General features: G+C 41.9%; 1 protein-coding gene and 1 long non-coding RNA gene across 3 annotated transcripts in view; one reads left to right on the top strand and one right to left on the bottom strand.

Moving 5' to 3' along the window:
- The window catches only part of LOC307068481, a 33741-nt gene extending 29326 nt beyond the window's left edge, over positions 1 to 4415 (bottom strand). The window contains exon 1 of one of the 2 annotated variants that reach the window (XR_013811447.1): positions 4334 to 4415. This is a non-coding gene — a long non-coding RNA (uncharacterized lncRNA). The remainder of the gene's footprint in view (positions 1 to 4333) is intronic. The other variant, XR_013811448.1, reaches the window with a different exon arrangement.
- Positions 1 to 24039, top strand: part of LOC307067913 (RAD52 motif-containing protein 1-like) — a gene marked incomplete at both ends in the record, with an annotated part of 278899 nt that overhangs the window by 171281 nt on the left and 83579 nt on the right. The window lies entirely within an intron of this gene.

The raw sequence follows: 24039 nt of genomic DNA, 5'->3' as shown, positions 1-24039 counted from the left end.
TGGTGGAAGAGCTCACCTAATGGTACCAGGCCTTGATCCTTTCCAGGTGATTCCAGGGTCCTCATTCTCCCCAGACCCTCACCCACACGGCTGCTGTCTGTGCCAGTCTATACGGGACCTTGGTAATCTCCTAAAATGAGGGTTATTTTATACACAGATAATGGGTTGAATGCTGGCCCCAAAAGATGTGTCCCCCCAGAACACGTGAACAGGACCATATGTGGGAAAAGGGTCTTTGTATATATAGTTAAGGATCTCAAGATGAGGTCATCTTGGGTTAGGGTGGCCCGCAATCCAATTGAGAGAGTCCTTATGAGAGACAAAACAGGAGAGACTCAGACACAGAGGAGAAGCCATGTGATGACGAAGGCAGAGATGGGAGGGATGCAGCCTCAACACTGGGGACGCCTGGAGCCCCCAGAAGCTGGAAAAGGCAGGAAGAACCCTATCCTGGAGCCTCTGGAGGGACTCCCATCCTGCAACACCTTGATCTCAGATGTCTGGTCTCCAGGGCTGGGGGAGGATGAATTCCTGTTGTTTTAAACCACCCAGCTTCTCGTCAGTTTTTACAGAAGCCACAGAACAGTCACACAGACCCTACTCTGTAGGATCCTGGAAGTGCGGGTCTCACAAAAGGCAGATAGAGGCTGGATTACAGAACCCTTAGAGTCAGCACTGAGCCCCAGAAATCCTAAAGCAGTGGCTGGACACCAGAATGTTGAGGGGTCAGTTCGGATGCCCATCCCCAAGGGTACCGGCTGCACACGGCCTCCCCAGGTTTTTTCGCCTGTACCTGTTAGGGGTAAGTATTTTCATTCTGATTCAGGACTTCTGATGTCACCGTTCACGTTGCTAATTAAGAACCCACTAGTTACACAGATGAAAACCCTATCAGGACACTTGCTCCAGTGGTAAACAATTCTGAAGTTGGTCAGAGGTGGGGAATCGTCTCCCATGCAGCCAGCAGCCCCCCGGCAAGGAGCATCCTCATTGCAAAGCTGAGGGACTGTGCCGAGGCGTCTGTGAGTAAACGTGAGCTGAGCCCCAGGCCAGCTGCTGCTGAACTGTTCCCACCCTTCCCAGGTAAAACACCTGAATGTGTGCAAAGACGAAAGCCTAGAGGAAGGGCCGTGGAGCCACACCGGCCACAGCACGCAGGCCGACTTGGTGCCTGCAGGCCAGCCAGGATGATCCTGGCCCCGGGCGCTCTTCTGGAAGCTTTCCACTTCCCTGCCTGAGGTACCCCTCCTGTCCCGGCCCCCACTGCTTTTTTCCTTCCTCACCTCTGCCCGGGGAGAAATTCCAGCGGCAGGTATGGGTGACACATCCCCTTGCTTAGCAGGTGGCAGCCTGGCAACTCCCGCGGAAAGTCCAGCAGAGCCCCACGCACACCGGGCCACCCACAGAGCCGTGGGCCCTACTCCCTCCCACCAGCCCAGCCCCGAGACTGCTGACAGGGCAGAGAATATGGCATCAGGCACAGCTGCAGGTAATCTTGCTGCCTGGAGGGGTGTTTATATTGACCTCAACCCAGGCACACCTGGGGAGGGCTGGCCGGCAGGGTCAGGCTGCCCAGGTCAGCCAATCCTCGCCCCTCAGGGGCTCACAGTTGCAGAAAATGGGCCTTGCTGCACTGGCCAGGTCCAAGGAACAGGTGTGGCGTCCTGAGAGTCAGGATAGACGTGGGGCTGCAGCTCTGGCATGTTTTCTAATCATTTTAACTGGCCCATGAGTGGGAGAGAATTTCAAAAAGACCCTCTCCTCACAAAAGGAATCCAGGAGTCAGGGAGAGGAGGGGTGGTGGGTGGAGACAGAGGCCTGGTGCCCCGGCTGCAGTGGGAGCCTCTGGAAGACCCGATGGAAGGAGGCCGCACAGAGTGACGCCCAGGGTCACAGGCCTGTCGGAGCTGCTGTGTGTTAGTTCAGGTCCTGCTCTGAGGTGCTCAGGGTCAGCTCTGACCGACAGGTGGGCTGGGGGTGCTCTGCAATGCAGGCTACGTGCACGGTTCCTGTGTGCCCAGCCCTGCCGGGTGTGTGCCCAGCCCTGCCGGGTGCCTGCCCAGGGGAGCTCCGTATCCTGGGAGGGGCCTGAACACGAGAGCCCCGTGGGCTGCTGGGTAGCTGCACAGGTGAGCTCCATACCCTGGGAGGGGCCTGACCACGTGAGCCCTGCATCACCCTCCCCAGGAGGGAGGGTGTAGGGAAACCCTGCATGACCTCTGAGGCCCTAAGAACACTGGACTGAGGTTGAGTTCAATTGGGAACAGTGAGGGACCAGAGCAGACACTTCACTCATCTTCTATCAGGGCTCAGGGCTGGAGGAGCAGAAAACAACGGCCGAGCTCAGCCTTGACCCTAATCCCGACACTGATCCTCACCCTAGACTCTGATCCTGACCCTAAGCCCTGACCTAACCTTAGCCCTAACCCGTATCCTAAACCTGTACCTTACTGTAACCCATACTCTACCTATATCCTACCTGTACCCTAATTCTAGCCCATGTCCTAACACCCACTCCAACACAGGACCCTAACACCCTGAGACCAAAACCATAAACCTTAAGCAATAAACAAAACCACAACCATAACCAAAACCATAAACCATAAAATGTATTCATTAACCATATGCATAAATATGTCATAACTGTAAACGTAACCATAAGACGTAAACCATAACAGCAGCCATAAACCATACACAGCCCCAGCCCTAATGCTAACCCTCCAAACCACTTACACCAAGCCAAATCTAATCAAATTATACAAATACATCATAAAAAAGAAAACTACCCCAGCATACCTTATAAAGATGAATGTAAAAATCTATCACAAAATAATAGCAACAGGAAACCAAAAGAACATTAAATGGATAATGCCATAACCAAGTATCTCTACACCAGAAATTTCAGGTTGTTCAACATATTAAAATTAAGCAATGTAATAAACCACAATAAAAGTGTGAAGTAAAACACATGATCGTATCATTTAATGCAGAAAAAGCTACAATCAAAAACCAGTGTTATTTCATGATACAAACACTCAAGGAAGCAGGAATAAAAGGAAATTTGTTCAATATGGAAAGGAGTAGTACAAAAAGCCACAGCAAACATCATGCTCAATGTTAAAGACGGAAAGATTTACTCCTGAAATCAGGAATGAGGCCAGTAAGCTGGTCTTCATCATTGTTACTCAATAGGATGCCGGAAGTCCTACCCAGAGTATTGAGGAAAGAAATAAGAGGCATCCATGTGTGAATGGAAAAATTCAAACTGTGTCTCTTCACAGAACACAGATCACATCATTTTATATATAAAACTACCTATAATGAACAAAAAATTATTTGAGCTAGTCAGCTAATGCAGTAAAGTTATAGAACAAAATATCAATTCACAAAAATCTATCTTACATGTATACACGAGCAATAAATAACCAGAAAAAGCATTTATGATAACAATTTCACTGTAAATAATGTCAACGTCAATATTTAGGAATATATTTAGTCAAGATACAAGACTTGTTTTATGTGTGTAAATTTATATGTTTGAAATTACTGGAAAGTAAATTACTTTTCAAAACACCATGTCAATAGCATGTCCGAAAAGCAGAGAAAACATCAAGCTTCCATAGAGCAGCCAAGCCCTACCCAGATCCAGTTCACCCAAAGTCCACACGTCATTTAGAGGCACTGTGGGAAGGTTATATTAGGAGCCACTGTCCTCCGTGTTGTGGACGACCTAGATACAGTAGAAACGGTGGGATTTTGGAATTCCAATTTTCCACTTCGTTCCCCAAAAAAACTATTAGAACTAATAACTGAATTCGGTAAAGTTGCAAAATCAATACACAGAAATCAGTTGCATTTCCAAACACTAATAATGAACCATCAGAAAGATGCTCCTAAGACGCGTGTGGAGCCACAAAGGACCCCGAAGAGCCAAGGCGACCCTGAGGAAGGAGAACGGGCCCGAGGCGCCTCCCTCCCTGACTTCACACTACATGGCGAAGCTACAGTCCCCAAAACAGTGCGGAACTGGCTCAAAACAGGCGCACAGACCAGAGGGGCGGGACGGAGAGCCCAGAATCCACCCCGCACGGGGAGGGGGGGCGTTAATTTACGACAAGGGGGCCAAGGACACACCGAGCGGAAGGGCAGCCCCACGGTAAACGGTGCTGGGAAGACTGCACACCCCATAACCCACGCGGCTCCACCGCGCACCAGCCTGACCAAAACCCCAGCTTTGCACACCAAGCCCTTCTGGGTCGCACGAAGACGGGCCCCCTCAGCCGTCAGTCGCCCCCAGGAAGCTTCTCCCCACTTTTCCTCACTGTCTCCTCACCTTTTCCGCCGGCGTTGCCGGCGTCCTCAGGAAACCCAGCTCCCGTCAGCGTAGACGCAGCCCCACTTTGTCCTGAAGCCGAAACCCCAGCGAGTCCTGAGAAGACCGAGCTCCTGTCAGCAGAGACGCTGAGCCCAGCGTCCCAGCCGCAGCCCCGGCGGTGCCCGAGGAGACACAACCCCCCTCAGCTGCGCTCAGAGCCGAGTCCACGGGGAACGCGCATGCGCTGTGTGGGTCAGAGAGGCGGGCTCAGCGCCACCCTGTAGTCGGTGCGGGAAGTGGTCGGTTACTGGAGACAGCGCCCCCTGCTGGCGGAACCGCTGAATCTGTTGAACCGTGGAAATGCAAACTGAAATGGAGACAAATATCCCAAAAGTTTTCAGAAAACAGTTAGGGAACAATTAACTGAGAAAGGAGAAGAGGCTGGAGGCATCTCCCTACTGGACTTCACACACTGTTGAAAAGCTACAGTCGCCGAAACAGTGTGGAATTGGAACACAAACAGGTGCAAGGACCAGAGGGACCAGACAGAGAGCCCAGAATTCAACACGCACGGATGGGTTGGTTAATTTATGACAAAGGGGCCAAGGACACACCGAGGGGAAGGACAGTCCCCACCCGTAAACAGTGCTGGGAAAACTGGACACCCCATAACTCCAACAAATTGGAAACCATTTGGAATGCAATGAACGAAGGTGCAAACTTTACAACTTACACCAAATTCACTCAAAGTTATTCACAGACAAAATGTAAATACAAAACTATTCAAAATTATGGAAGCAAAAGTAGAAGACAATTGACAATGAGCTTGAGTTTGGTCATGTAGATCATGAGCTTTGGAGTTTTAACACACAACACAAAAAGGCAATCTACAAAGAAAAACAAGGAATACTGTGGACTTTATAAAATTAAAGATATCTACTCCATGAAAGACCTTACTCAGAAAAGCAAAAGACAAGTCACAAACTGGGAGAAAAATACTTACAAACACACATCTGAGGAAGGATTTGTCTCAAAACGTACGAAGAATGCTAACACAAACAACCCCATGAAAAATAGGGAAAGATCTGACTGGACACCTGGCCAAAGAAGATACACAGACAGTACACAGAACTATGCCCAGGACTAGGGGGCAGAAAAACAATGGTCCAGCTCAACTCCCTGAATAATGTGTGACCCTGGACTAGTCCTGTTCTTCCTGGAGGCATCAGAGAGATGGAGAGGGAAGAAGGGGAAGAGGGCCAGATATGCTGACACAGAACTCTAACCCTGACCACACTCCTCGCTTTCATTCAACATAATTAAATAAAAAGAAATAAGAGAAATCTGATGGCAGAGGAAAAAGTAAAACTGTCACTCTTTGTAGATGACATGACACTCTATGTAGAAAATGCCGTAGGCAACACCCAAAAGCAAATTGAACTCATCAGAAAACACAGTGAGGTTGCAGGATACAAAACTAATCTACAGAAATTGGTTGCATTTCTATACACTCACAACAAACTATCAGAATGAGAAATTAAGAAAACAATCCCATGGACAATGACATTAACAAAAATAAAATACCTAGAAGTACATCTAAGCCAGGAAGTAAAAGACCTGTACTCAGAAAACTGGAAGACATTGATGAAAGAAAATGAAGATGACACAAACAAATGGAATGATATGCTGTGCTCATGGAATGAAAGAATTCGTATTGTTAAAATGCTTCCACACCACCAAGGCAATTGAGAGATATGATGCCATTCCTCTCAAAATATCAGTGGATTTTCTCAGAACACTACAACAAAAAATTCTAAAATGTGTACGGAAACACAAAAGAACCTAAAGAGTCAATAAAATCTTAAGAAGAAGCACAAATTTGGACATATCATACTGTCTGATTTCAAACTATACTGCAAACCTAGAATCATCAAGACAGCATGGCATTGGCACAAACAAAATAAACATAGATACAAGGAACATAACTGAAAACACAGAAATAAACCCACGCTTATATGATCAATTCATCTATGGCAAAAGAGGTGAGAATATACAATGGGGAAAGGACAGCCTCTTCAATAAATGGTGTTGGGAAAAGTGTGCAGCTACATGCACAAAAATCACCATTGGATTCCTTTCTCATACCATCTACAAAAACAACCTCAAAATAAATCCAGCACTGCAAATACTTCAATCCTGAAGCCATAAAACTCCTATTAGAAAACATAGGAAGTACACTCTTTGACATCAATCTTAGCAATATTTTTTTGGATTGGTCTCCTCAAGCAAGGGAAACAAAAGCAAACTAAACCAAAAGGACTCTATCCAACCGAAAGTGTTTTCAACAGCAAAGCCAGCCATGCACAAAACCAAAAGAAAGCATACTGAACGTGAAAAAATATTTGCAAATAGTGTATCTGATAAGGGGTTCATATCAAAAACAGACCAAGAACTCACATAACTCAACTTCCCAAAAAACCCCTAGCCCTAACCCTAACCCTAACCTGTATAATTCTTCCTTTTAGGGGGAAACATTGTAGAAGGCAGACCAAGTTGCTGTTAGCAACAAGTTCTTGTCCTTTACCCGCAGTATTAAGTTTCTGGGGAGATTCAAACTGATCCTTGACTCTGAGTGTACTCATTTTAATCATTCCCTAGATTCACAATAAAAATAAGTACATTAATGCAGGAAATCAGCCCTTTCTAACTATTAATAATGAATTTTAGCCTTGCATATTCTTGAATAAACAGTTAAGAAAATGCTTTTCTAAAATTTTATTGTCTAAAATTATCTTGTCTTAATTTGTCTTTCTTGCAGGATTCAGAGGCTTTTCTCTCAAATCTAGTAGTTAGCAAGACCATCTTTGCTAAAGTAGACAGGTTAGCAGAAATCATCAATTTCTAGAGACCCAAGGATTTAAATAATTTTTTAAATGACTGCTCTCAACAAACTTATGGCTACCAGGGCGGAAGTGAGGAGGGAAGGGATAGCTAGGGAGTTTGGGATTGACATGTACACACTGCTATATTCAAAACGGATAACCAACAAGGAGCTACTGTATAGCACAGGGAACCCTGCTCAATGTCATGTGGCAGCCTGGATGGGAGGAGAGTCTGGGGGAGAATGGATACATGTATATGTATGGCTGAGTCGCTTTGCTGTGCACCTGAAACTATCACAACATTGTTAATCGGCTATACTCCAATATAAAATAAAAAGTTTAATAAAATAAAATAAAATGATCAAACAAATACATAAATAAATATAAAAACAAACGAATGGTCTCAGAAACTGAATTCACTTATGTCTCTAGTTAACAAAACTACACACCTCATTGCCAAAGAGGAGATGATACATAATCTACAATAAGGGTCTCCATGCCCTTAATGCTTTCCGAAAAGATTTAAAATCAGAAGTCATATATTAAAGAAGACTTTTATGATGTATATGTTGGTGTTGTTTTTTTTCTATTCTCAGCTCTTTTGTCTAAAATTTAAAAGGTAGTCAATATATTTGAGGCCCCTTTCGATCTTACTATTCCTCAATTTCATTATTAACCTTGCATTTGCAGTTGGTACAAAAATATATAATATATTTCTATTGTCTGAGTACTCAAAAAATTGTCAAAACTTACCTAAATATGTTTTTCTATCATTTGAAAACTTTTTAAGCTATTATTTGTTTTCATGCAGCTAACAACCCAAATTATAATAATCAAAAAGCAGTATGTGAGCATGAGTGCCTTGAGAAGGGGTCACCACATTGTCATCCTTGCAGTTCTCTATTTGTTGTGAGTTGTACAAACTTCTCCTTTCAGAGCAGTCATCTTGTTTTTGCCAGGAATATATTATGGGGCATGGTCCTTCTGATGTCTACTTATTCAGTGAGTGTGAGATGATTTGTATCACTTTCATTGGTTTATTTTGACTGTAATGTATTTTTTTCTGCATTAAAGTTTGAATTACGTAACAGAAAAAAAAAAAACAGTATATGCATGTTTACTTTCTATGGTTACCTGTGTCTCTAAACATTTTGTGGGATAGTGATTTAAGTGTTTTTTAAGTAAATAAGTTTTGTTGTAAAACTATTGATTATTTAGTAGAATTTAAAAAGCAACATAGAATCTATAAGAACATTTGGGATAAAGTTGTGATTTGTGAAGAATTTGTATTTTAGTATCGTGTCAGAAAGTCTCTAGATGGTGTACAGAGCTATCAAGTAGGCTATAGACTTTTTTTTGAGTCAAACTAGTTTTAAACACAGTAGCTTATTTTTACCCCCTTTCCTTGACTTGACCAGTCGTTAAACTAAATCAACTGACATTGTGTTGACACAGTTTAATACACCAAGTCATTTTGATAAGACTCCTTTGTGGCTTTAACTTCCATGTCTAATTACATCATTAACGCTCCAAATTCATTTTCTCCCTATAGGAACTTCAGTTCCATTATAATGCATGCTAGATAACAACCTAAGATGGATTAAAAATGACCAAAAAAAGAGACTTCAGGCCACCCTCTCGGTAAATGGTATAGCGTTGACATTTTTTTTCAAACAGAATTAAACAAAAGTAGTTTCACTGTCCAAAGAAACATCTGAGATCACTTACCATGAGCAAATTTTAGAAATTTTAAATTTTGATTTCAAAGAAAATAGAAAAGAAACCAATGTTAGGATATTTTAAATATGTTTAAATAAAGAAAGTGTAAGGTCTACTTTTTAAAAAATACAAATAAGGAGAGGCGGGGAAGGCATTCTGGAAACAGCAGTTCTCATAATTCATTTTCCATTTAATGGTCACTAAATTGTCATATTTCATGATCCCAGGGGCTGGAGACAATTGTGGAACCTCTATTTTTTTTTTTTCTGAGTCATTGTGAATAATAACATCGTACTGATCTAATTTTATTCTTTCGAAATGTAATGTCTTGGTTACATTAATAACAACATCTACTATCACTATCGTTAAAAACTAACCAAAAATATGGCAAGTTTAGAAACATCAGAAGTTCACACTAGCAGTAAGAATATGATTTTAATTTTCTTTTGAATGAAAAGGATAGAAAATAAAATCCTTTGCATTGTTACTTTGTAAACTGAGTTGGAATTAATTTGAATCTAGCTTCTCCTTAACTTCATCTTTCTAGGGACTCATTCACCTTGTAGTCGCCAAACCTAGACTATTTGGCCAAATATGTTGCTGTAAAGATCTAAAATGCTCCTTTTGTTTTCTATTTAACATGCTCACCCTCAAACTAAGCTTTTTGTGTGTTCTGATTTGGTGCCATTTGTAACTGTGTCCCAGTGGCCACATCCCACTTGACTTAATAAACTCCTTATCCATTTTTTTTGTTTTTTCTCTCCAAGCAAACTTAAGACCAATTTCTTAGTGTTACAAAGAAGACTCCATTATCCTAAGGCAGTGAAATGTATGATATGTTCAGAACCTAAAATCCTGGCTCCCATTTCAGACCTAAAGCTGGCATGCATGAAAAGGATAGAGCCACTTTGTTTTAATATGGAGAAGAGAGTACTTGACTTATTGTTTTCATTAGGTTACTAACCAGCAGGAGAGGTGATGGGCCACTGTTTTTTGTTTTTGCTTTTTTAACGAAACACCTTTTCCCTTTTATTTCTATATAATTTATGTTTTTAGAGTTCAATTGTTATTTCTGTAATTATCTTCAATTTCCATATGCTTATTATTGAATCACTGAAAAACTCGTCTTTATAATTCATATCATTCCATTCTCTCTCTTATAAGTGTTAAATGTATGATAAAAGTACATATTTTAAATTATCTTCCGCTCCTGGATATAACTGCAAGAAAAGTACTAATTTGTGGGTATTTAAGAAAAGCTGGAGAATAAACTCATGCTTTAAAATATCACGTCTCTTTTCAACTCTTTTATTGTTTATAACAAAAAGCCGTAGATAATTTTCATTTTTCTTTCAAAATCATGTTACCTCTCTAAACCTGTTTTTAAGCAGTGGGAAAACATTTTGTACGTTGCAACCGGTTGGCTTTTCCCCCTGGATTCTTTCTGATTCGGGGTTGGTGAAAGGCTGTACCTTGTTGTGTTTGACCAATGGTTTTCTAACTTAGCACACATGGGAATCACCTGCGGGGCTTGTTCCACCATGGATTTCTAGGCCCACCCCCAGAGTTCCTGACCCAGTAGGTGAGGCCCAAGAATTTGAATTCCAACAAGCTCTCAGGTGATGCGTATACTGCTGATCCATGCACTACACTTTGAGAATCACTCCTTGATGATACTTGCAGTAAATGTTAGAAAAGAACCATGTTGAGTTTTTTAAAGATATTTTTGTGAGAAAAAAATACTGAGTGAACATGGACATCAGTAAAGTTAGGACTGTGCTGCAGGGTGATTCTTATCCAGTGTCAATTGTTTTTGAATCTAGTTTTATCCTGCCCCCTGAGACGCAGAGAAATGTCACTTTTTGAGTGGACATAAAACAATGTCCCTAACTTGGAGTTTAGTATTTCCTATGTTGAAAGAATTGAATGACATCTCTTTGAAGACTGCAAAGGCTTTATTATCATCTTGCTATTTCCTCTATATAAGATTAGGAACGATGTTTTTATCTTTGTATCCATCATTCTGTTACATAGTAGAAACCTAGATAATTGTTGAGTTAAATTGTTTTAACCAATTAATCTTTTTCATCCTTCATTAGCATATCTTACCACAATTTTTAAAATATATTTATTTATTTATTTGTTTGTTTATTTATTTACTGGCTGCTTTGGGTCTTTGTTGCTGCACGCAGGATTTCTCTAGTTGTGGCGAGTGGGGCTACTCTTCGTTGCGGTGCGCGGGCTTCTCATTGTGGTGGCTTTTCTTGTTGCGGAGCATGGGCTCTAGGCACGTGGGCTTCAGTAGTTGTGGCACTGAAGTTGTGGCTCAGTAGTTGTGGCTCGCGGGCTCTAGAGCACAGGCTCAGTAGTTGTGGTGCATGAGCTTAGTTGCTCTGTGGCATGTGGGATCTTCTAAGACCACGGCTCGAACCCGTGTCCCCTGCATTGGCAGGCGGATTCTTAACCACTGCGCCACCAGGGAAGCCCTGCAATTTTGTTTTGATCCTCAACTTCCAACTTTTAATTATCCTGTAAGCATGCAGTTCAGTGGTATTAGTTATATGCACAGTATTGTACAACCATCACCACTATTTCCAAAACTTCATCATCCCAAACAGAGGCTCTGTAACCATTAGCAGTAGATCCCCACCCACCTCCTTCCCCAGCCCCTGGTAACTTCTGATCTCCTTTCTGTTTCTGTGAATTTGCCTACTCTAGATATTTCATATAAGTGGAGTCATACAATCTTTGTCCATTTTGTGGCTGGGTTATTTCACTTAGCATGTTTTCAAGGTTCATCCATGTTGTAGCATGCATCAGAACTTCATTCCTTTTATGGCTGAATAGCATTTCATTGTATGGATATACCACATTTTTTGTCTTCATTCATCTGTTGATAGTCACTTGAATTTTTCTTACCTTTTGACTATTGTGATTAGTGCTGCTGTGAACACGGGTGTACAACTGTTTGTTTGAAGCCCTGTTTTCAGTTCTTTTAGGTATATTGGCTTAAAAACAGCAACAACAAAAAGATTCAGAGGAAGTTGTAAAGACTGTGCAGACAGGGAGATCAGCTCGGTCCTTTGTGACCACCTAGAGGGGCGGGATAGGGAGGGTGGGAGGGAGGGAGATGCAAGAGGGAAGAGATATGGGAACATATGTATATGCATAACTGATTCATTTTGTTATAAAGCAGAAACTAACACACCATTGTAAAGCAATTATACTGCAATAAAGATGTTAAAAAAAAAAGATTGTGCAGAAAGGTCCTTTGTACCCTTCACTCAATTTGCACACTGGCTTTTAAAACCAAAAGGAAGTTTAGGCACAAAGGAATAATGTGGTAGACCAGAGAGAGATCAATTCCTGATAAAGCTGTTACTATTTAAATCTTATCTCACTAACCCTAAAGACAAATTCCAAAAGAACTCCTGTTCTCTTGGACCTACTGTCAGGGGGGTCCAGAGTCAATGGAATAGGAACCACTTGTGATCAGAGTGATAAGACCAAATGTCAACCATGTTCAATGTGTATCAAGTGCATAAGTCCCAGTAGTGCAATCAGCATTAAGTAAAGCACTCCTGTCTTCAGAATAGGTGGTCTTATATCTGAAACCCACTAAGGATGTTTTAGGGTTTTAGAACCCTAAAAGATCTAAAGCACATTTGTCATCAGTGGGACAAATAAAAAGAGTATTATTTAGATCTTGGGCCCAGTTGGTTCTAACCAGTTTATGTCATATCCTCAATGGCTATGTCATTATTATTATTATTATTATTTTGTGGTACACGGGCCTTTCACTGTTGTGGCCTCTTGGGTTGCGGAGCACAAGCTCCGGACGCGCAGGCTCAATGGCCATGGCTCACGGGCCCAGCCGCTCTGCAGCACGTGGGATCTTCCCCGGACCAGGGCACGAACCCGCGTCCCCTGCATCGGCAGGCAGACTCCCAACCACTGCGCCAACAGGGAAGCCCGGCTATGTCATTTTTTAAAGGTTGTGCTGTGCCTCCTTATCTCCTTTCTCACAAGTATTTTTTCAAGATTGAGTGTTGACCCTCAGGAATGGCTGTGGAGGGAGAATCTTAATGCACAGTGAAAGCACGGAAGTTAGGCTACATGTAAGGTGAATCTTGGACAAAAAAAAAATCTTGGTCAGCTCTACTGAATGTGGGTGGAGACTACTCAAGGCCATGCATACCAGGAGAATCTGAAGAGATGCCTTTCTGCCTACAACAAAAGCTACTGCCTTGAGGATATGGGGAGGGGGAAGGGTAAGCTGTGACAAAGCAAAAGAGGGGCATGGACATATATACACTACCAAACGTAAAATAGATAGCTAGTGGGAAGCAGCCGCATAGCACAGGGAGATCAGAATGGTGCTTTGTGACCGCCTGGAGGGGTGGGATAGGGAGGGTGGGTGGGAGGGAGACACAAGAGGAAAGGGATATGGGAACAGATGTATAGTATAACTGGTTCACTTTGTTATAAAGCAGAAACTAACACACCATTGTGAAGCAATTATACTCCAATAAAGTTGTAAAAAAAATAAAAATAAAAAAGCTACTGCCATTGTTTGGCCAAAAGTGGTGCTCCTGGACCACGGGGCCACGGGCATCTCCATTTCAGAAGAGTAGCTCTTCTCTGCATTTGCATAACTAAAAGTCCCCTTAAGGGGCTTCCCTAGAATGAAAATGGATTAACGTCAGCTTTGAAATGACAATTTTTCATTTCCTATCCGTGGCAAAGAGAGCTCAGCCGCAGGAAGTCGCTGTCTGTTCATTCAGCCAGGCTTCTCCCTGACATAGTCAGGCCCAGGGCAAGAGTGCAGATGGACACCCATAGACCATATGTCTAACATTTAAAAATTATAAGCCAATACAGGGAGCTATACTCAGTATCTTGTAACAACCTATATTGGAAAAGAATCTGAAAAACAGCGCATATGTATATATATAGATATAGATATACATATACATATATATATGAATGACTTTGCTGTACACTTGAAACTAACACATTGTAAATTAACTATACTTCAATTTTAAAAGGAGCATTAAAAATAAATAAATAAATATTAAAAATAAATAAAAAATTAAAAAGCTTTATTTTGTACTAATAATAAAAGTTGCTAAATAAACATTATTTATACATCACACACACAAAATAACCTGGGCCACCTTTTCAGAAACTTTAGGATGTAGAAATAACGTTCTCAACATGAGAAGCTTTATCTACAAGGAAGAAAGTAGGTGTCACAGAGACATCTTAATTTTTCTGTATTGCCATACATACAGCCTTGTTATTTAATACATGATGAGTACCAACCCTGTAGTAAAAGTCCTCTTTGTCTTTAAGACTAATATTTCTGAATTTAGTGCCCTGATTAATTTCGCATCTTAATTTGAACTTTGGACATTTTCCTTGAACTGTGAAAGAAAACTTTCTGGTTTCATAATGCCTTTTTAAAAAGTGCTTAAATGTCACTTGAAAGTACAGAAAGTTAAAAGGTTAAAGCAATATGATGTAAACTAATTTTACTTGATCAAGACTTTAGTATTGTATTCATTTAAAATTTTTGCGGATTTGAAGGATTAGATAAGTTTAAAAGAACTAACTAATCTTCAAGAAAGAGCTAAGATAATGCTGGGAAATAATAGACGTTTCTTAAAATGCATATCATGTCTGCCACTGCTGAATGCACAGTGTAATGCCTCACTACAGAATACTAAACAGCTGGTTTCCTGGTGTGTCCACATTGATTTCCATTGTGTGTAGAATGCAGGGCAGGTATTTTATTCGAAGTGTTCCCACTTAATGAAAACGCTATATAAGACCACATCCCCTTCGCTTTTTGAATGCAAATCTTGAAAGAGAAGGCTAATGTAATTTTCTTCTGCTGTCAGTACTTAGGGATTATGGTAAGAGTTTGGAAATAAATTCTTCCTCCAAGATTTAGATTCAAGTAGCAATATATTCTGGGCCAAAGCAGATAGGCAGATGCATAATGCCTCCCTGGCTGACAAAAATCTGACTATAAGAAGGTAAGCTTCGGGGCTTCCCTGGTGGCGCAGTGGTTGAGAGTCTGCCTGCTGATGCAGGGAACCTGGGTTCGTGCCCTGGTCCGGGACAATCCCACATGCCACGGAGCGGCTGGGCCCGTGAACCATGGCCGCGGAGCCTGCAGGTCTGGAGCCTGTGCTCCGCAACAGGAGAGGCCACAGCAGTGAGAGGCCCACGCACAGCACAAAAAAAAAAAAGAAGAAGTTAAGCTTCTAGAAGCCCACTTTTCACAACTAGTTGACAACTAAATTCTCAACATCTGGAAGGCAGCTATGCTCACCACTATACCACCAATGCTAAATTCTCAACATCTGTAACTAGTTTGCTTAATTTTATGTTATGGAAGTTTCACCTTAGGTTTTTTTTAAGATAAGATCACAACTCATGTAAATATAAAATACACATATCAAGGATTTTATTCAACTTACAATTAATAAGGGAACCAGTAAGATGTTAAAAGATGTTCCAAGGGATCTTTATATAAGAATAAAACTGCTAGTCAGATACAAAATTGGTTAATGTCCAACAAGGCCATGCATTGTAACGTCCTGAGGTTATCTATTTTGCCAGACAGGAGTTATTTGAATCACTAGTGGACAGAAATCTGTATTCATCTCTGCTCCTACAGAATTTTATTTATTTATTTTTTATAAATTTTATTTATTTTATCAATGTTATTTTTGGCTGCGTTGGGTCTTCATTGCTGTGCGCGGGCTTTTCTCTGGTTGCGGTGAGCAGGGGCTGCTCTTCATTGCGGTGCACGGGCTTCTCATTGCAGTGGCTTCTCTTGTTGCGGAGCATGGGCTCCAGGCGCCTGGGCTTCAGTAGTTGTGGCACGTGGGCTCAGTAGTTGTGGCTCGTGGGCTCTAGAGCACAGGCTCAGTAGTTGCAGAACACGGGCTTAGTTGCTCCATGGCATGTGGGATCTTCCCAGACCAGGGCTCGAACCCGTGTCCCCTGCATTGGCAGGCAGATTCTTAACCACTGTGTCACCAGGGAAGCCCCAGAATTTTAAAATAGCCCAGAAAGTGTCAAGATCAGCACTGCACTGAAAGAAAACCCAGCAATCTCTTTTACCTATTTCCAAGTTTTAAATACTTTTTCTATACTTAAAAGTGGTTTAGAGACTGTCATACAGAGTGAAGTAAATCAGAAAGAGAAAAACAAATATTGTATACTAATGCATATATGTGGAACCTAGAAAAATGGTACAGATGAACCGGTTTGCAGGGCAGAAATTGAGACACAGACGTAGAGAACAAATGTAGGGACACCAAGGGGGAAAAGCGGCTGGAGGTGGTGGTGGTGTGATGAATTGGGTGGTTGGGATTGACATGTATACACTGATGTGTGTAAAATGGATGACTAATAAGGACCTGCTGTATAAAAAAATAAATAAAACAAAAATTTTTAAAAGTGGTTTAAATGGTACATTTTATGTTATTACATTTTACTATAATAAGAAATCAAATGAGAAATATACATACATACATACATACATACATACATGTTTTTTCTGATATTGTATATGTCTGCCTCCCAGGGGACGAAGGGTTACTCATGTGGATGACAGTTAAATTCTCATTAGTGATGAACAAATGGTGATTCTGGTGTTATACACCAGTACTGCAGTGGATAGATAGTGTATATTCATCCCTGAAAGATGGATCTCCTCTTTGAGCTGGAAGCACTGGGTTTCTGTGCCTGCAAGGCCAGAGGTCAAACTTGGTAGAAAATTCACCAAGGCAACAAATGTGAACTGGTGAAGTCTTTCTCGATAGACAGCTCTTTGTACTCTCCCTGGTCAAAGAGAGAAGGAGTCCTTTTCTTATTTTGAACTTTAACAACTTCATGTTGGCCCTGAAGCATTTTTTTTTTCAGATCTTGAGATCAAATGTTTAACCATTTATCTATTTCTCTGACTTTTGGGATATACCATACTCTTGAAATAAGTTTACTAAACTCCATTTACTGTGGAATGTTTGCTGAGATATTCAGGCAAATTACTCACTACTTGAAGTCATTCGAAGTACACTCAATTGTGAGGTAAAAGTTGGATGGGATACAAGCGCCTATAGAACACGTGCCTTTGTAAGGAAGTTCTGTTCCTTCCCATGAGATAACTATCACTCATTTCCTTCCTGGTTTTTCAATTCCCATTCTCTTTGTGAACGTTTACGGCAGGGTTTTATGTTGGGGAGAACGTTGGCCGATATTACATTCAAGTGCTCTTTCTGTCAAAAGCGTTTTCAAGCTCTTTACTGGTTATAGTAGTTACACTACAGCTTGGTAGAGTTGCATTAGATGCTACTTCTTTTGAGATGGTATCCTCATGACATGTATGTTTATGAACTACCTGCTTCTCCGATATATGGTAAACTGACTGTCAAAACAGTTTCCTTGGAATCCCGGGGTTTGGATCAAAATCATCCAGTTTTGCTACTCAAAGTGAATTAAACTAGGACAATTGCTGAGAGCTGTTTCCATTTCCTTCTTCCAGATGCACCTGGAAGCACTGAGTCACAAAGTTGTTTTCAAAGTTTATGTCCTATAGTATTTCCCATCACTTTGGGCAAGAAAACTATCGGTGTCCTACACAGGCTAAGTGAAACGAGAGGGGGTGATTGTGCATAGATCTATCCAGGAGAGGACCTGTACAGACAGCCAGTACTCTGGGAGTCTCACTGCCAGTTACTGATGTGGAGATAATTTATTGAGACTTTTCTGCTGTGTTCCCACTGCCATGGAAGACTCAACAACAAACAAGCAAGGTATTTTCTCTCTTTTGTTCCAAGAAGCCTTTGTGTTTCATGGCCCATCTCCCTTTCCCAAAGGGCTACAGCCTTTGTGTTTCATGGCCCATCTCCCTTTCCCAAAGGGCTACGTCGTACGGGCTGAGAAGAGAAGTTATGGGAATGCTCTCCCCTCTACCTCTGGGTTCATTTGAGGAATAAGCAGTTTATTCAGGGAGCCAGATGTTGTCAGGGGATGGGGAGAAAAATTGGCATAACTCCCCTGGGGAGGAGAGAGTTGGTTACACCTGGAATAATTACACCTTGAAACCCACTCCACTTTTGGTTTTATTAATTATGAGATATAAGAAAATTTTATTGTTTAAGCCATTTCGAGTCTTAGTTTTCTGTTATTTTGCAGCCCCAAATATTGTAACATACTTACATATATAAAATCTGTCCAAAAATGTACACAAGTGAGACCATTCGGACACACTGCTCGGTACTTTGCTTTGTTTATTAAATATGTCTTGTGGCTGTTTCCATATCTCCGTGTACAGATCTACCCCTCCCCTTTTTAACGGGTGCATGGATTTTCAATGTATTAAATACCATCATTTATCAACCAGCCCCCAGTGATTGAATGGTTGTTTCCAGGATTTTTAATTTTTAACTTAAAAATTATTTTAATTATCTTTTCCATTTTTCCCCAGCTTTAATGAGGTTTGATTGACAAATAAAAACTATATATATTTGGCACTTCCCTGGTGGCACAGTGGTTAAGAATCCGCCTGCCAATGCAGGGAAAGCAGGCTCGAGCCCTGGTCCTGGAAGATCCCACATGCCGCGGAGCAACTAAGCCCGTGCGCCACAACTACTGAGCCTGCGCTCTAGAGCCCACGAGTCACAACTACTGAGCCCACGTGCCTGGAACCCACACACCGCAACGAAGAGTAGCCCCCACTCGCGACAACTAGAGAAAGCCCAGGCACAGCAGTGAAGACCCAACGTAAGCAAAAATAAATAAATAAATAGATAGATAGATAAAACTATATATATTTAAAGTGTACATGATTTTTTGAGAGTTTTGAAAATATTTTATTATTTCTGATGGTTATATAATTTTAATGATTTTATACACACTATACATTTAATACAGAGAAATAACAATATATATGTGTTTTGTTCCCTTTGAATCCACATTATCACGTAACTGTGTAAATAGCAGTTCTAACTGGGCCATGAACTGGGATTGGAAAAGACAAATGATTCAATAGAATCTTAACCTGTGCCTAGTTGAGCCTAATCTTCTTGTGGTAGGAGGAATCCAAAAAATTTTTCAAAGCCTTTGGAGTTAATTCTTAGCGTTACATGTTGTTCCACAGAAATGCAAGACTAGAGAGATCTATTGATAAAAGCTTGTCAGGAAGAGAATTTTATTTTTATTTTTTTTAATTGAGGTAACATTGGTTTATAACATTATACAAGTTTCATGTGTACAGCATTCTAATTTGACTTCTGTATACACTACAGTGTGCTCACCACCAAAAGTAGAGCTTCCATCTGTCACCATAGAGTTGACTCCATTTACCCATTTTGCCCTTCCCCCCACCCCCTTTCCCCTCTGGTAACCAGCAACCTGTTCTCTGTAGCTATGTGTTAGTCTTTGTTTTGTTTGTTCACTTACTACTTTTTAAAAAAATTTTATTGAAGTATAAGTTGATGTACAATGTTATGTTAATTTCTGCTGTATAACAAAGTGACTCTCTTATACATATATATTCTTTTTCATATTCTTTTCCATTATGGTTTATCACAGGTTACTAGTTTCCTGTACTATGCAGTAGGACCTTGTTGTTTATCCACTCTCTATATAATAGTTTGCATCTGCTAATCCCAAACTCCCACTCCATCCCTCCCCAACCCCTCTCCACACTTGGCAACCACAAGTCTGTTCTCTATGTCTGTGAGTCTGTTTCTATTTCATAGGTACGTCCATTTGTGTCATAGTTTAGATTCCACATATAAGTGAGATCATATGGTATTTGTCTTTCTCTGACTTAGTTCATGTAGTATGATAATCTCTAGGTCCATCCATGTTGTTGTAAATGGCATTATTTCATTCTTCTTAATGGCTGAGTAGTATTCCATTATATATATGTATGTACCACATCTTCTTTATCCATTCATCTGTCAATGGACATTTAGGTTGTTTCCATGTCCTGGCTATTGTGAACAGTGCTGCTATGAACATAGGGATGCATGTATCTTTTTGAATTATGGTTTTCTCCAGATATATGCCCAGGAGTGGGATTGCAGGATCATATAGTAACTCTATTTTTGGTTTTTTAGGGAATCTCCATACTGTTCTCCATAGTGGCTGCACCAATTCACATTCCCACCAACAGTCTAAGAGGGTTCCCTTTTTTCCACACCCTCTCCAGCATTAATTATTTGTAGAATTTTTAATGATTATTCGCCCCCAATTTAGAGATGAGAAAGCTAAGGCTCAGTGAGGTTCAGTGTACTGCCTACAACATGATGTTTTGATGTATGTGTACATTGTGAAATGCTGACCACAGTCGAGCTAATTAACATATCCATCACCTCATATAGTTACCTTTTGTGTGTGTGTGTGTGTGTGTGTGTGTGTGTGTGTGTGTGTTGAAAACGTTGATCATCTACTCTCAGGACTTTTCAATTATATAACACATTACTGTAGTTACCATGCTGTACATTAGAGCTCCAGAACTTATTCCTCTTGTAACTGAAAGTTTGTACCCTTGGACCAACATCTCTGTATTTCCTCCGCAGCACCCTCAATTTTTATTATTTTTACAGCTTTATTGACACACAATAAACTTCCCATATTTGAAGTGTACATGCTGATACATATACATCCCCGCAACTCTCGCCAACAGCAAATAGTAAACATATTGGTCACCCTCACAACATTCCTGGTGCCCCTTTCTTCCTGTCTCCCGCCACCAGCGCCAATCACCCTTCTTTTTAATGAAGCCATAGACTTTCATTGTGTTAGATACCATCATTTATTTATCAGTCTCCATTTCTGGGGGATGATTGTCCCTAGTTTTTGTGCTTAATTTTAATTTTTTTTTTTCCTATTACAGACACTGCTCCTGTAAACATCCTTGAACAGCTATCTTGGTTTGGTTGTTCTCTTAAAGACATAAAACCTCACTGACATTTCGCTTCTTATGTTCTTTAAAGTCACAGTTGAAATTAATATTCAGATGACCCACCAGGTACCTCTCATGCACCATATGAAAACTTTTCGGCCTCATGTATCACTTTTCCAGTCACCAAGGCAGTGATCATTTCTGTGTAGATGTGACGGATTTCAAGCTGGTGTGGCCACACCAGGTTCTGCCCTGGGTCTGCTTCACCGCTTCCCTCCTCCTGCCCTAGGGCTTCCCTGTTGACATAGCAGGACCCCAGCTTGGCACCCACATGAGTCTGTGCTACAGAAAGGGAGGGGGGTCAACATCCCAGGAGGCGAATGTTTGACCAGTTGGAGAAGGGAGTCAGGTGCTGCTTCTCCCCCAGCACCACCCCGCTCCCCGGGCAGACTGTCCTAAGGTGCCAGTTACATGACTTCTTGCAGGATGGTCCCCCAGGACTGAGCCGAGCACGCTGAGGAGCAGCAGGCTTAAGGATGCATCTCCCTCCTTCCAGCCTCCTTCCCCTGATCTCTCACTCCTCTGCTGCCTGGAATTACACTCCCTGACACAGTAGGAGCACGTAAGCTTTTGCCTCAAGCTGTGTTTTCTGGGGAATCCAGGCTAAGACAACTGGACTTTCCACATGGTTATACTGACTTTAAGCCATCTGTAAATCTTCCTAGTTATCAACGTTGTCATTAAATACTGAATTCTTGGGATTGTAAAGGACGGTATACAGCAAATGCAGACCTGCTCCCTACTCTTCTGGATAAGAGAGGTGTAAGAGGATAAGGGGTCCGGAAAGTAGCAGAGACTTTGACAAAAACGTGTCCTATAACCTTGTTCACTGTCTGCCTTCTCCCCCTCTTCTCTCCTCTGTGCCCTGATATCTGTCCTTCATCTCAACCATTCTTCTGAAGAGGCCCTTTGGAGGACATCCACACCACCCATCATGTCACATCCAGGCGTCAGGTGTCCTGTTGCTGTCTTACTTGGTCTCTCGGCAGCCTTTTGCTCAGTTAACTGCTGCCCGATGGAAGGCTTCTCTAGGCTTCGATGCCAGAGTTACCATCACACCCTACCTCAGGGACTGTTTCTGGACCAGCATTGTCAGACCACTGGCTGTTAATGGAGGGCCCAGGGTCTCTCCGCAGCCATCTTCAACTTCTTCATCTGTGCTCTCTCCGCAGATATGCTCATCCAATCCCATGGTTTTACATGTATCTGTAGGCGGATGACTTTCAAGTCCCTGTCTTATACCTTGTCTTTCTCTCTTGAACCTCAGACTCCAATCATCAACTCATTTCTACTTGAATATCTACTTGGATATTTCCATCTATCAACTCATTTGTCCTTGGATATCTCGAACATGTTGACTTTTCTTGGGTCAGCATCTTTCACATGCTAATCTCTCTTTTCTGAAATACTCTTCCCCAGATACTGACATGGTTGGCTCTCCTTGGGTGTTTTCTTATCACTTGGGTCTCTGCTCGGATATCATTCCTCCAAGAGGACTTCCCTGACCTCTCTGGTTAAGGTGGTCCTGGTCCTGAGATCCTCCATATCCCGTTACCCAGCTTTATTTTAGCCATGTCATTTATCACTGTCTGAAATTATCTCATTATTTGTTTCCTCCTTCTTTCTTCCTTTGTCTAAGTACAGACTGTCTCCCTCTCCTAGACTACTTGACCTTTGCCCTGTTTCCCTACTATATCCCTGGAGATTAGAATAGTGCCTGGAATACCATAGGAACTCATTCTTTGGCTACAACATACATATTTGTGGAATTAATGAATATGTGTGGTAGCATTCTGGGTTGGCTACTTCCCTGTGGCAGGCTGTTTTAAATGACTTGAAACAAAGGAGATCAGAGGATGGTTTGCAATCTTTGGAAATAACTGTCTTTTCTGCCCATTAAGAGGAAAATTTCCCTGGCCTTCCTTTCATTACTTTTATAATTATTATGCTTTTGCCCAAAGAATTAGGGTCACAAAAACCTTATTGGATTGTGAGGAATAAAAATCATCCTGTGTCTCCCCTGTGTATCTGATGGGTGTGGAGAATGTCGGAGCTTGGAAGAGAGGACCCAAGACGAAAAGGAGGGAATGTATGGTGAACCCAGAGAGCAGGAGTGTCCTGAGAACACTTTAGCCTCTGTGCTGGTTGGCTCAGTAGAGGGGTTAATATGTGGTCCTATCCCTGAAGCCTGGACACGGATCCCAACTTCAGACTTCCCTATTCAATAACTCTGTGCCCCTGAGTAAGTCAATTCACTTCTCTGTACTCCAGTTTTCCCATTTGTATGGAGATGATGATGAAGATAAAAATAAAATACCTCTGTCTAGGGTTTGTATAAGAATTAAATAAAATTATCTATCCCAGTAAAATATTTGACGGTTACCAAACTGGATTTCTAGCTAGTTTGCTAAAAGGGGCCAGACTTGAAGTGTCACAGAGAAAGTAAACTAATAGTTCTCCTAGGGGTATATTTAACTTTGCTTCACATTTATTAAACAGGTTAAAAATCCCCTTGGTCCCTCCTGCGCCCCTGCCATTTTGCTCCTTTCTCTCCTTTCCTGTCTCCTTCTTCTATTCCTCAGAGGTATAGAGGAAAAGAGGAAGAAAAGGGAGAAATAAGTATTCCCTCCAATATATTTTTTAAAGCTTTTATTCATTTGTTTTTTTAAGGAACTCTTAATACGTGACTTCCTGGAAAAGCCGCCGGCCCTCAGAAGCCACTAGAGGGCCAGCTCTGCTCGCTGGTCCCAGCCAGTTCTCCCACCACCTTTGCTGCGAGAAAGATCTGAAATCCCCTGCATTCCCAGTCCTGCTCTCCAAAGGAAAAGGTGCCATGTGCTGTGTAGGGTCTGCACTCTCTCAAACAGCAGCAGGAAACGGCTGATGTCTCCTTTCCGCGGCGGCCAGTGGCCCAGGTGCCGAGTGGCCAAGTCGCCCAGGGCCTTGGTGCCCATCCCGTGAGCTGCGGCACGCCCCACCCCACACCCCTGTATGAAGTGGGGCTGCAGGATGGGCAGGGGCCGAGCCCGTGGGAACTTCCCTTTGCCACATGGAGGGCCAGGACTGGAAGGAACCACGTCGGAGACCAGGAAGGAAAGGAGACAGACAGGTGGTCTTCTCCGCTCCTTCTC

The sequence above is a fragment of the Hyperoodon ampullatus genome (assembly GCF_949752795.1).
Source record: "Hyperoodon ampullatus genome assembly, chromosome: 19".
In the NCBI taxonomy this organism is placed as follows: domain Eukaryota; kingdom Metazoa; phylum Chordata; class Mammalia; order Artiodactyla; family Ziphiidae; genus Hyperoodon; species Hyperoodon ampullatus.
This window is presented reverse-complemented; position numbering and strand designations above follow the sequence as displayed.